The sequence below is a fragment of the Anopheles moucheti genome, chromosome 3, assembly GCF_943734755.1.
Source record: "Anopheles moucheti chromosome 3, idAnoMoucSN_F20_07, whole genome shotgun sequence".
In the NCBI taxonomy this organism is placed as follows: domain Eukaryota; kingdom Metazoa; phylum Arthropoda; class Insecta; order Diptera; family Culicidae; genus Anopheles; species Anopheles moucheti.
In genome coordinates this window covers 35,135,781-35,148,523 of record NC_069141.1, presented here as the reverse complement: position 1 = coordinate 35,148,523, position 12,743 = coordinate 35,135,781, and positions in this window count along the sequence as shown.

Below are 12,743 nucleotides of genomic sequence, written 5' to 3'. Positions count from 1 at the left end.
TTTAATTACTTTCGCTTCATAAATTCCCACAATTTCGTCCAGTGGAAAAATAAACCGGGATGCAAATAGACGAAGCCAGCAAATGGTATCGCATTAAAAGAGTTCTTTTTCGGTCCAAAATGTTTCACCACGCGTAAGAAAAACCCGAAAACCGCTAACTGTGTTTCCACCGCTTGGCATGACCATTTGCGCGCGCGTTTACCCACAAACACACACACTGTGCTTACGTTTATTAATTTTTGACCCAACGTGTGTGCGTCTCGCTGTTTTGGTGCTTTTATATTAATTTTTTATTCCTCCTTTTTTCCACCCGAAGTATTAGCATTTTGTAGCATCATCGTTATCCCAATGGGTACGCAAAAGGGGAAACAATTTTTCGCGACCGTTTTTCCGGCATCCCTTTTTTGCCTGCTATTGCCCAAAACCTATCGAAAGATCAATTTAAATATTGCCCACCAGTAGAAAGTGAGTGACAAAAATTTCGCAAAGGTGTACCCGGGTATGCTGGCCACGCATAAAATGGCACAGCACAGGGTAAAGGACATGGTAAAATGGAACACAAAAAAAATACGCAAATGAACAAGAGAAATTAGCATAATTTTGCATATTTTCCTGCTCCTCTTGCCACCCGACGGGGCCCTCTCCTCACCCGCGAGATGCGATAAGCCGCCGACCCGTGTTCCTTTTCGATTTTCGGAAATTGTGCAAGTGAGTACGGGGGAAAAAAACAGAATGGAATACAAAAAATAGCGTAACCCCGTTGACGAAGGATTCGAGCTGATCCTGATGAGCTCATCGGGACGGGATCGCGGTTTGTGCGTTCGTAAATGTGACCCTCACCCATACTCAAATGACAAATCCCAACAATGTCCCGGTGAGCGGTGTTGTTCGGCGCTGTCAAACACGAAAATATTTCAAAATTCCATCCGTTAAGGTAAATCGTTCATAATTTGGCAGTGACCCTAACAAAATATACGGGATGCCCTGATACCGGTAGGAAATGATAGTTTATCTTAATTTTTACGCTACCATGGTGCCACTTCTTGTTTGTTCTTGCTGCGTGAACACTCTCCATCAAGCGAGATGTTCGGTGCGTGCAATCTGCAACGACGCAGCCATCTCGTGAATGCAAAAGCGACTCACATTGCGTACGACATATGACACATTCGTTTTCACTTTAATACGCTTATTACCATATCGGTCGCGCAAAAAAGCAAAGGGGTCCTGCTGCAACTGCTGGGCTGCTGGGCTGCTGCTTATGCAAATGAGCATCCGTAGCGGGACCCAAATTTGCATCTTCGTCTGATTGCGTGCATGTTGGATTTATGGCATTACATGGTTGCAGTTTTCTCTCCGTCTCCGATCATTAATCGCAAATCACACGTCCACCCTTCCACTAGGAGCGTTTGCATATCTTTCCGTTCGGTACGTTACTGCTTTTCGTTACTTTTAATCACCCCGATTAATGCGATTTGGTGCGAGGTGATTGATTTTGCATATTTGGAGACGGGTACCTGTACCGCTCTAGCCGAATATGCTGTATTCGAACATGTGTCTTTTGGTAATGTCAAATCGAACAACAATACGTACAATTTATTCCATGCCGCAAAGCATGGCAAAACCCGCCCGGGGAAATCTTCGGAGGGGCACGCTCTAAACAGTCGCTGCACAAATATGGAACTAAAAATTGCAAAAGTATTTATTTTGCATTTTCTATTCCGTACGCTGTTATACCCTTTTTTCCTGGTCTGCCTCGTACCGATTGAACAACCGCACCTGGTGATGTTTGTTTTTTTTTGGTTTGCGCATTATTTTGTATTACCACACGCAAGCATACGGCGTACTGCTTCCAGCGCGGAATATTAACGGCTGAATTAAGATTCCGATTTTAGATGACGGCATTGTTTAGGTTTCGCATAGATGGTGCTATTTGGCTTGAGGTTTGCTTTTCAAATTCGTCAATTCAAAATAGCTTCCCTACCGCGTTTGTGCTGAATATATGCCCGCTTCGCCACTGAATGCCGTCTAAATTTGATATCGACAATTTATTTTTATTTTATGCTTTTAACCTGTATGGTTGGTAAATTCCACTAATTCTAAAACTATGCAAGAACAAGTCAACTATTTGTCACAAACTGTCAAGCAAAAGAATCTTGCCTGAGCCCTCTAGTCAAAGGATTGCTTAGAACAAAAGTAAGACTTTGCTAGAAATCCAAAAATCTATTAACCCGGTCCAAGACGGAAGCTGCCAGTTGAGTGCCACCATCGTCTGTTAAGAGAAATATTTTAATTCATATGGTAGAAGATATTTTCAGCTGTAACATCCTATCATTATATAATATGTCACAAGGTTATATTTAGCGTAAAACGTCATTTATTAAGAGCAAAAGTTGATTATGAGTCCGATAGAGCCCCAAAGTAGGCTGTTTGCAGTCCGTTAGCAGATTAATATGAACAGCGCAATAGCTTCCCGGTAAGAGCAGCTCGATAGCAACCCGATAAAAACATTTAAATCAGTATTTCCATCGCATTTACTCGTTATATAAAAAACTTGTGAAAAAAGTACTCGTTATGAGGTAGTTGTGGTGGTTACAAGTTTGAAAGTTCACATTTCTTTTGAGCATTATTTAATACTAATATTATTCTGTAACTTAAACGCTTCCCATATTCTTATTAACTTTCATGCAATCAAACTTTTAAAAAATCTACCAGCTAAAGACAAACCGTAGCATGAATAACTTACTTTTCACTTTTCGCACCAAACTTTGCCTACGCTCTGTATTGCTCTAATGAAGGCCCTTTAAGTAAATTATTTCCCGACCAATCGCATAAACTTTGGTGCCCTTCGGAACAGTACGGTTTTACCTTTCCAGGCACGGAACGCTACCTTCCTATCGCACGTAGCAACGATGCAACCGACCAATTCAGCTCGGTGTGCTCTCGCGCTAAATGCAAAAGTTTTCCCACTGCAACTTTGTCGACCAGGCCACACCGGGCTAAAGTGTCCCCACCATCCTCATCGATCGACCCATGCGTACTACCCACAATCCTGAAATACGCTTCAAATGAACCCTAACTGACGCCGGATGATCTTCATCAAATCGATCTCGCTTAAGTACCAGTTACGCAAAACTTTTCCCAAAACCCCAAACCCGGCCAACGATCGTCGCGCACGTGCTTTCCGTTTGCTTGCCGAGTTGTGCGGAAAACCTCCGCCTTTAGAAAGGTACAGCACAAAACACACCCACACAAACACAACCGACCGAACTTATGGAAACACTTGCTCCCGGCGTCTTACCGAGACCGACTCTCGATGATAATTTATTCAACGCCTTACGTCACACTGTTATTGGACAGAACCTCGGCTGCGTCGTTCAACTTTTCGTAGTTAATTATTTACCAATTTTCGCTCTCTAGCACGTCTCGCCCCCATCCGGAGTCGCGCCGGCCGAGTACCGGCTGTTTGGCAGTATGCTTCTTGGCAAGTGGCACAACACACACCATCATGCCCCATTTTCACTACATAAAGCAATAAATCACTGACGGTGGAGACAATTGGTGGAAGTTTGTCATCGACTTTGCCGGCTTGCAGCGAGCCGACAATACGGGCCCGAGTTTTAAGGACGCTGCCCAGACCGGGACGCTGTTAAGTGGATTTGTTTGGAACAGCGTCAAGACGGTTATCGTTTGAGTGGGAGATTGAGATGCGATTTAGTTTGCAGGTGATCATCGGTTGCACGCTTTGCTCTGTCGTTGATCGTGTACTTTTGAAGGGTGTTAAATTGATGAAAACGATTAATCTCAATGGCTTTTTGTTTGGTTTGGACTTTTCCCTTTCTTATTCTTTCCTTTGGTGCAAGAAATAAAACCTTTATAATTTTATTTAAATGACAAACCGTCCGATTTGCAAACATAAAACGCTTTAATAAAAGCTTAATAAACATTAGAAATTGTTCTATCTTGTATGACCATGATGGCTGCTATGCTTTCCATTCTTTACAATAAAATACTTCCCAAGAGTATTAACCCTTTCAACGGATTACATAAAGCTTATCAATCATTAATAACCAAAAAGGTGAATACATTAATGAATGTTACCGACGCCGCATCCACTTAACATCAGCAACAAAAGAAAAATCGCTTGCCAATACTCCCCAACAAATATGATAGCTAACTCCCGTTGCGAAAAAGCGAACCTCGTACTCTACTCTCCATACACAATCCACACACAAAAGAAGCACACCCTTTACCAGGATTTGAGCACCTTTTTGGCGCGAAGTTTCACTTTCCAGCCGCGTCATTCTTGATTTCCATTCGCTCGTCCCTCGATCGCAACCACCTTTTCCATTAGTATCGTTGATTCATGTTTCACTTGCATCTTTTCTTCACCATTTTCAAAGCGAGTCAATGAATAGAAGTGTTTCTAAGTAGACGGAAAACTCAACCGATTCAGCGCCAGAGTACAAGAAAGTCGACCAGAATCTAGCGACTGCGCCCGACAAAAAAAAAGAAGGAATGATAATGGAAGAGAAAACTCACGGCAGAAAAGTTTGAGTCATGTTCTCTTTTTCGGCTTTTCACTACACCGTTTTTTTGTGGCGGTAGCCGAGAAACTCCTCAGCGTGGAATAAAAGTTTCACGGTGGTACTGATTCCAGTGTAAATATCATGAAATTAAACACGAACAATACATCACTCCGTCATGAATGTACGGGTACGGTTTAGTCGATGTTTAGTCGACTTGAGTCGTTTCAATGCGAAGTGCAAGCCTTTTCGAGAATAAGAAAGATAGATCCTCCACGGAACAGGTTTTCAAAAATACAAAAGAATGAGTGGTTTTTCGGAACGACGATATAAATGGAAAACTTTTCCCGCATGTGGTGGGGTTTGCAAGGTAAGCTGTATAGATAATGTGAATTTCATCCTATCAAGGATGGCAATCCAGGTCTATTACATGACAACGATCGAGAATGATGTGGAGAATACAACAGTTGATTATTATTTTTTATCGTCCGTCATGATTTAAAAAAATGTTTGAGTTACTTTCTTGATAGAGCATTGCTGTAATTGAGTGTAGAGTGTAAACGCCTGTTGGTATGCAATTTATTTTAGCACCATGAACACATACAAGGCCTGCTCCCTCTGTAATACTCCTAAAAAGTCAATAATGATGGTGATTGCATATATTTAGGCGTAGAGATTTTAATAAGGCTTGCATACATTCAGGCGATGCAAACTTTGAAGAGAATTTGACGTGGTCTGGTGGTGTTTTGGTAGCGGCGCCGATCTTCACACGACAGGACCGAGGATAAATCCCATGGGGATCAAATCCTCGTAGCTGGAACTAACGAAAAAACCTTTGATGATAAAAGTTTAATAACAATACCGCCAATCAAGTTTATTTTACACTTTGCGACTGCATTTCTCTTCAATGACTACACGCAGACCGAACAAATTCATTCCTCCCATTGATCTGTTAAGCCACAAAAACACCAATGTAACAATATCACACTAGCCGTGCGTTAGTTGCCTTTATTTGAAAATATTTCTATGCACCCATCGAAATGCTTGGAAATGAATAAACAGAGACAAGGTCTCATGCAGCTCACCGTATCGGTACGTACGCTTCACAACCATTTCATATCACCGATTGAACGAACTGCACCACCATGGTGTATGGTTGTTTTCATGCAAAGCTCGAAAGTTTCCGGATTCGTTGCTGCTTTATTAATGCAACGGTAACGAAAACTTCCATCCCGGTGGTTGCTGTTGGCCGTTTCATTAAAACTTTACCATCCAGTCCGGGTTCCGTGTCGCTCGGGTTCACCGCACACAAATCGGTGCACTTTTCTCAATTGCCTTAACTTGTTTGTTTGTTGCGCTCACGAATGCCACGGATCGCCAGGATACCGGGTGCACGGATGCACCGAAAACGACGGTACCAGACCATAAACGTAAACAGCCGCCATACACAAACACACGTGGTTAAGCGTCGTAGGGCAAAAGCTTAGTGCAGCCATTATTTTAATGATTCACGTTATGTTTGCATTTATTGTAGCAAAATCATATGTACCAGCAAACTTTTCAGCTGGTTAAAGTTTGCGAACGATTGTGCATGTTTTATTGAGGTTATACTGTATTTATGGTAGTGATCGTACACCTAAAGTGGCTAGTGTCCCTCATGAGCAAGTAATGCAAATTACGCTTTTCTTGATTTGAAGGTTGTTACCTCACTATCCGTAAGTCAAATAATTTAAATTTATATTAATTATTTTCATCGTATTTAGTATAAAATAAATATGATAAATTATTATGATGATTTCTGTTGCCTGGCCTAAATTATAGTATTTGTTATCTGAAAAAAAAACTGCTACTTTGTTTATACACTGAACCTTAATTTGTACCATCCAATAGACACTTTTCAACATCAACCACCAAACACAACGGTATATTGGAAGGTAGAGCAGTGTTGCCATGAAAAACATCATACTTTCGCTTGCCTCAACAGATTCGCACTATAAATCAAGATATTTGCATTCCTGACCCACATTTTCCCCTCCAATTGCTCCTTCCTACACCTATCTTTCCTTTTGTCCACACGGTTATAGCAAAAGATCGACATGCAGACCAGGAATTCCCAATGAAATCTTTGCATACTCAACCTGCAACCAGTTGGTATCGCACACCATCGCACACAGCGTTCCTTTTAGGGGTGGTAATAGCGGTAGAATTATTCCTTCATTCCGCTTCAAACGTTCAGTTGTTCGGCATACTTAGCGATACCTTAGTATGGTCTCGAGAAGCCTTCAGAAAAGCACCATTCTATTTCACTGCACTCTTGTGCTTTGTATGAAAAATGTTCCTTCACCTTTACCGATGATTGCACCAAAATTGCAACGAAGACGGATCGGGAAGGAATGCAAATTCGAAACAAATTTCCTACCTCATTTATTATGAACGTCTTGTGGGTGAAGATTTCTCGAACGATTTCCTTTGTAGATCAGATTTAATCGTTGGATGATTTGTGTGTGGATTGAAAATATATTCGAAGCATTTAAGCATAATGGGAGAATAAGTGTTTTAGAAACAAAATACAAAAAATCATTTTGTCCTACAGATTGCATACTTTTAGGCGAACCAAACGACACCGAACAAGCAAGACAATCTATTAAACCGTTAGACAAGCCCATAGTGAGGCCGTTCTAACGAAACAATAAAAACACAACATAGTGTAGGCTATAAACTGCTTATCAGCAAACAAATAAAAAGCTACATTTTGTTTCAAGAGATAGTTCCTTCACTGAACTGCTTGTGTCACTTATTGTCAAAGCACCGACATAGACTCCAAGGAATTCAACAAAGTAACTGCCACTAAGGACATGAATACCGTAACGTAATGCGTTTCAAATTGGAAAACTGATTGATTTTTCGCTTCAATCCATGAAGTTGAAGGTTCATTTTACCTTGCAAAACACATTACCACCCTTTTTTACCCCCATTGGAATTCGCTTGTTTTATTTTACCTTTTTGTTCGTTTGTGTTGTGTGAAAAAAAAAATACAGCTCACAATAAAATGCAAGGACGAAGAATAATGTTACTTTACCTCAATTCTCAACTATCCTCCGACCGACTTTTGATTGATGGGTTCGCAGGATAAGTGACGCGGGGCTGAGTATGGGTACGAGGAAAATGGTGTAAGTGTTTCGATGTAGTACATTGCCATCCTGCGCCCAGCAAGCAGAGCCGAGAAACATGTGAAACAATCGATGGAGCGAAGAGAATTTTGCACTCAATTTCCATGCCCAAGTTTTGGGGCAAATCTAATATTAAACGAAGGCAAATTGGGAAAGCGAAACATCCTTCCAAAGCAATCAATTGAACCGTTCCGATGATGTAGTGGCAAGCCGGATTTTTCCTTTGCGCCATGGGAGATAAAAAGCTAACTGCACGAAAGCTGATTTTCATTGTAAATTCATTTAATTTGCTCAAAATCTCGTATATTATAGAGCGTCTTTTCATGTCGCGCCGCTTACCAAGCCATCGAATCATCTGAACAGGAAATGGTAAAGATTTTTGCTTTTATTTTTCACGGAATCAACCGAAGCGAAACGAAGACTATTCCGTCGATTGCAGCAAATCGACCATCGTCAAGCAGACCTTCCTCACTTTTCTCCTCAATCGTTCAATCACCATTTGCAACGATTCATTGCAATATTAATTGAATTTTCATGATAGTGCAATACTATCGTGCCATTGCATTTGCTCAATGTTCGATCGGTACTGGGCTCACCATCACCGCCCAGCACTCGAGCAGTCCGGTAACGACTGCAAATGACTTCAACACCGTGGGCCACCCACATACCTTCTTGCCAACCGGAAAGAAAACGAACCGGAAGTTGGCTCCTTCCACTTTGTCGATCTTTAAATTTTCATTTCAATTCGCGTTTTTTCCATTAGAAAGGCGGTAAGGTGGTGGAAAAAATCATTTCTAAAGCTTTTGGATAAGAGAGCGGAATGCAAAAATATCGTACAAAATGGAAAATAAACTCTCCACTTCATAGGTTCACAAGTTCGATGGCATTGCTGAAATGCTGCTGATGCTGATGCTACTACTGCTAGTGGATGAATAATAAAGCATACAGCAATGTTAAGTGCTTGTCGATCGGTCGATGCAGTGAATGAGAAGAAATTAAAAGCTATCATAATAAGGTTTTGTTGTTCTCGATAGATCGTAAAAAATGTGAATAGATATAATTTAATAAAAATAGTCATATCGTACAAAGAAGACGATTTTTTATTGTTTGCTTTAATAATATAATGTCAAAATTAATTTAAAGCGCCTAAATAGGTGTTATAACACAAACAAATTCGACAGCTCTGGAGTTTCAGCCTAGATGTATGCAACGGAAAACTTTTGTAGACGGCATGATAATCACTTCAATTGTTTGTATAGGACAGATGTTGGTAAGAACACCATTCCTTTTGTGCTAATATGACATAATTAAATGTAAAAAGTGTTTTACTACCGGTTTGTATTACAGTTATACCATTTTAACTTATTTTTTTCTTTAATTTAAGTATCATTATGCCCCTAAATATAGACATTGCGTAAAACGTTTGATACACCAATCAAGATTATTCTTAGATTTTCTATTTATACCCAAAAAATACGATTTACAGATAAGCATCATTGCTTTGCTTGCACAACCCCCGATTGGAAACGAAAAAGGCAAATATTATCATATCTTTATTTAACCGAAATTTGTATTCCTTGTCACAAATTTCATCGTCCTTATGAATAAACATTATTTGGTTCACCATAATCGCTCCGACCACAGGTACCTTTTAATCGCATGCAAATGAACGCGCTCCCCGAAACATTTACCGAGATCAAATAAAATCTTCTTCATGCAAATGGTGTCACTGGGAAAATCCTTCAATGGGCGGAAATGAAGCCACTTTCCAGCGAAAATAACAAACAAACTCACAGCAAGAGCTTCGACCTCGTGGAAATGGAAGACGCGATCGGAAAGCTTTTTCACGTTCCTTTCGATTTCGGAATCTATTCTCGCTTGTCACTATTTTAACCGTTGTAACTTAAGTGAGCATTATTTATGCATCATTATGTTGAATCTAAGTATGCGATGTAGGAAGGTTTTGGTCCGCGCCTTAGTGGGTGGAAACAAACACTCCATTTAGTCGGTTACGATAATTTGATTTCAATTTGAAAAGCCGATTAATTTAAATTTGATCTGATGACTCTTATCATGGTTTCGATGCTTTTATCCGGCTTTATGTACGGTCGATTTTCAAATGGGTGGTAAGATTTCTTTCGACGGGAAATTAATGGTCGCGAGTGAAAAATGGCCATTTGGAACATCGACAGAAGTTGGAGGCAGGATAAATTCAACGTTGCTTCTACTTTCAATGTTTGTGGAAAGCAGGAAAATAGATTTCCAGTGTACTAAACGATTTGTGAGCACTTCTCGGAAACAGGTTCAATCTAAGATGGGATTTTTTTTCGTTCGTTTCATCCCTTAAGAGTATTTCAATCCCCAGCCAGGGGTTATCCTGGGATGGTTGGGTTGCGCTGAAATAAGCAATCCTACCCCGACATTGCTCCCGGCGAAGGCAAAGGAAAGTCAATGGAATCTTTCATTATTTTAATGTTATTTATATTTGCACAAACTTCAACCACAAGTAGTAGCAGCACTGGTAGCAACATCACAACCGTAGTGGAAGAAGCAAATGTTTGCAGGCAGTGTTGCCTGTACGTGTGGTGATGACTACGGTTGTCCATGTTGACTTACCACGCACGTACAGCACAGTACATATGGATGCATGCAAACGGTCGATTTCAACGCTGATACCAAACGGAACCATATAGGTACACGTGAGATCCACGTTTCACATTCAGCTACTGATAATTTATTTTATTCAAAATGATAACACGCAGTTTAAAAGCCTACAGAGAGTCTACACTCTATTAGTTAACTAAAAAAGCAATAAAAATTGAAAAAGTCCAAAAAACAATCGATTTTAAAGAACTTTTTTGGAAGGTAATCGGTTACAAATAGGATTTATTTTAAAGAAATTTTACAACAATTTTTTGACTTGGTGTTAATAATAAATAATAATAATATTTTGCTTATTGTTAAAATTTTCTTATTAGAACTTAAAAAACATTAATTTATAACAGTAGAATGATCAAGGAATGCAATTGCAACAAATAACGCAAATTTTGTAAACCGTATTACATAACTTTAAGAGTTACACAATCTTATTACAGCAGTTTTTCTCTTTTTTCTCTCTCTCTCTTTATAATAACAATAGTAACTACGTCAATACATTAAAATAGAACCGTCAAAACAAAAGGTCACAAACAGTATTTTATATGAAAATATTGCTTGTATTGTACTTCAACAACAAAGTTGTGTGCTCTTTTCATTATTTCATCAAAGTTAAAAAACCTGCCATCCCTTTAATTCGTCGAAAATGTACACTGTTTATGTTTCACCGACACTGACAACCAAAACCCGAGATTGATGCAACCCACACCCTAATGTTCGCATGGCCTCCGTTTCGTCGCCCACGTGCAAAACCTTGACGATCATGCCACCAGTAACACCGCCAGTGCCCTCCATGTTGTCCTCCATTGAAATGGAAATTCTGAATGTAAGTATTATTTAATAGCCTATCGTACCGTTTAAAAATAGGTAGAAGTTGCAAAAAAAAAGCTGAGGACAGTGATGTTTCTGTGCCCATCGGAAGCGATATAATATTCTCGTTGCCTGCCTTTTCGTCCCATTTTTTATTTTTTGTTGCTTTCGTTCTTGTGTGTGCAAAAACGGAAAGATTGAAAAGGTTTCGTTTACAGTGGCGCGAAAACGTAGAAAGAAAGCATGAACTCGTTCACTGTCATTATTGGAATTGAATGTTGGATGATGTGTTGCCGAATGCCGCGGGGGATTTTCCGTGTTCCGGGCGGGAGTTGTTGGTGACCCGGAAAGAAGCTTCATGCAAATCGACTCGTGAAGTAACAGGGCCAAAGAGGCTGGTAGATACCGGAGGGAAGATATATGAATGTGGAAGCATAACGCCGGTACAGCCGGCAGGTGACAACCGTTCGTAGATGGTCCTGAAGATACTGCATGTAAACTGTAAATGGGAGCTTGCGAGCGTCCTTACCATCCCCATCCCCGGTCACAAGATATCTACATTTAGCTCAACGAAATGAAAAAAGGAAACAGAAACCACAATAATCACGTGAAGCAAAACACAACAACGCCATCGAATCGGTACGGCGGAAGTAGACGCGAAGCCTGGAAGAAAAAGGATTTTTACGGGCTGCATAATTTATGGTGCTTTGAAGCCACCATTCCTTCGGAGCTGGTGCACGCCCGTTTGAGCGTTATTCGGTGGCGCAATGGGCGAAACAGATTCGTGAAACAGATCCCGACCCGGACTTTACACCCAAAAATGAAGTTACTCTCTGCTTGGCCAAATATGACATAGAGAAAATTGCACGGAAAACAATTCTTGACGTTGTTGGCGGAAAGTTGTGGCAAAACTTTCATCTTTTGGTTTGCTTTGTTTGCTACCGTGGATTAATTATTTAACCTCACCCAAAGCTTGCTGGTAATGCAAGGAATTATGTTAAATCTTTGCCAGTTTTATGTTCCCACGCTTGCGGAAGCTTCATACCGGCGCTCATTAAACCCAATTATACAAGAAGTTTGTTGCTCACGCGAAACGGTTCGGGTAATAGCGAAGTTACTATTACTCGCAATGGAAACCGGCAAACCATAATGCAGTCCCATTAAGGGTTAATAGGAAGGTTGTGGCATTAATGGGCATCGAGCGGGGGTTCGCGTCCAACAACATTCGATTGGTAGGTAAGGGAAGTGTCCTTTTGGGGAGGACGTAACAAACCCGGAAACAGGTGTATCATAAATGTGTGATATCCAGTAGAACTACAGGCGTAATGAGGCGTTAATGGGTAATGATATTTAAGATTCTTCAATACATGGTGGTAGCAAGTTTATAAGTATCATTCATTGCGAAACAAAAATTACTTATCTCCATTTTGTTGCTTACTCTACTCTAAATAAGTACTCTATTTTTTGTGAATATACCAAACAAGTTAAAGAATAAACCATTTTTAATTTCCATACGACTAGGCCTTTCAAGCAAAAGAAATATAATCGTGTTTGTATTACGAATTGCATACCTTTAGGCGCTTAA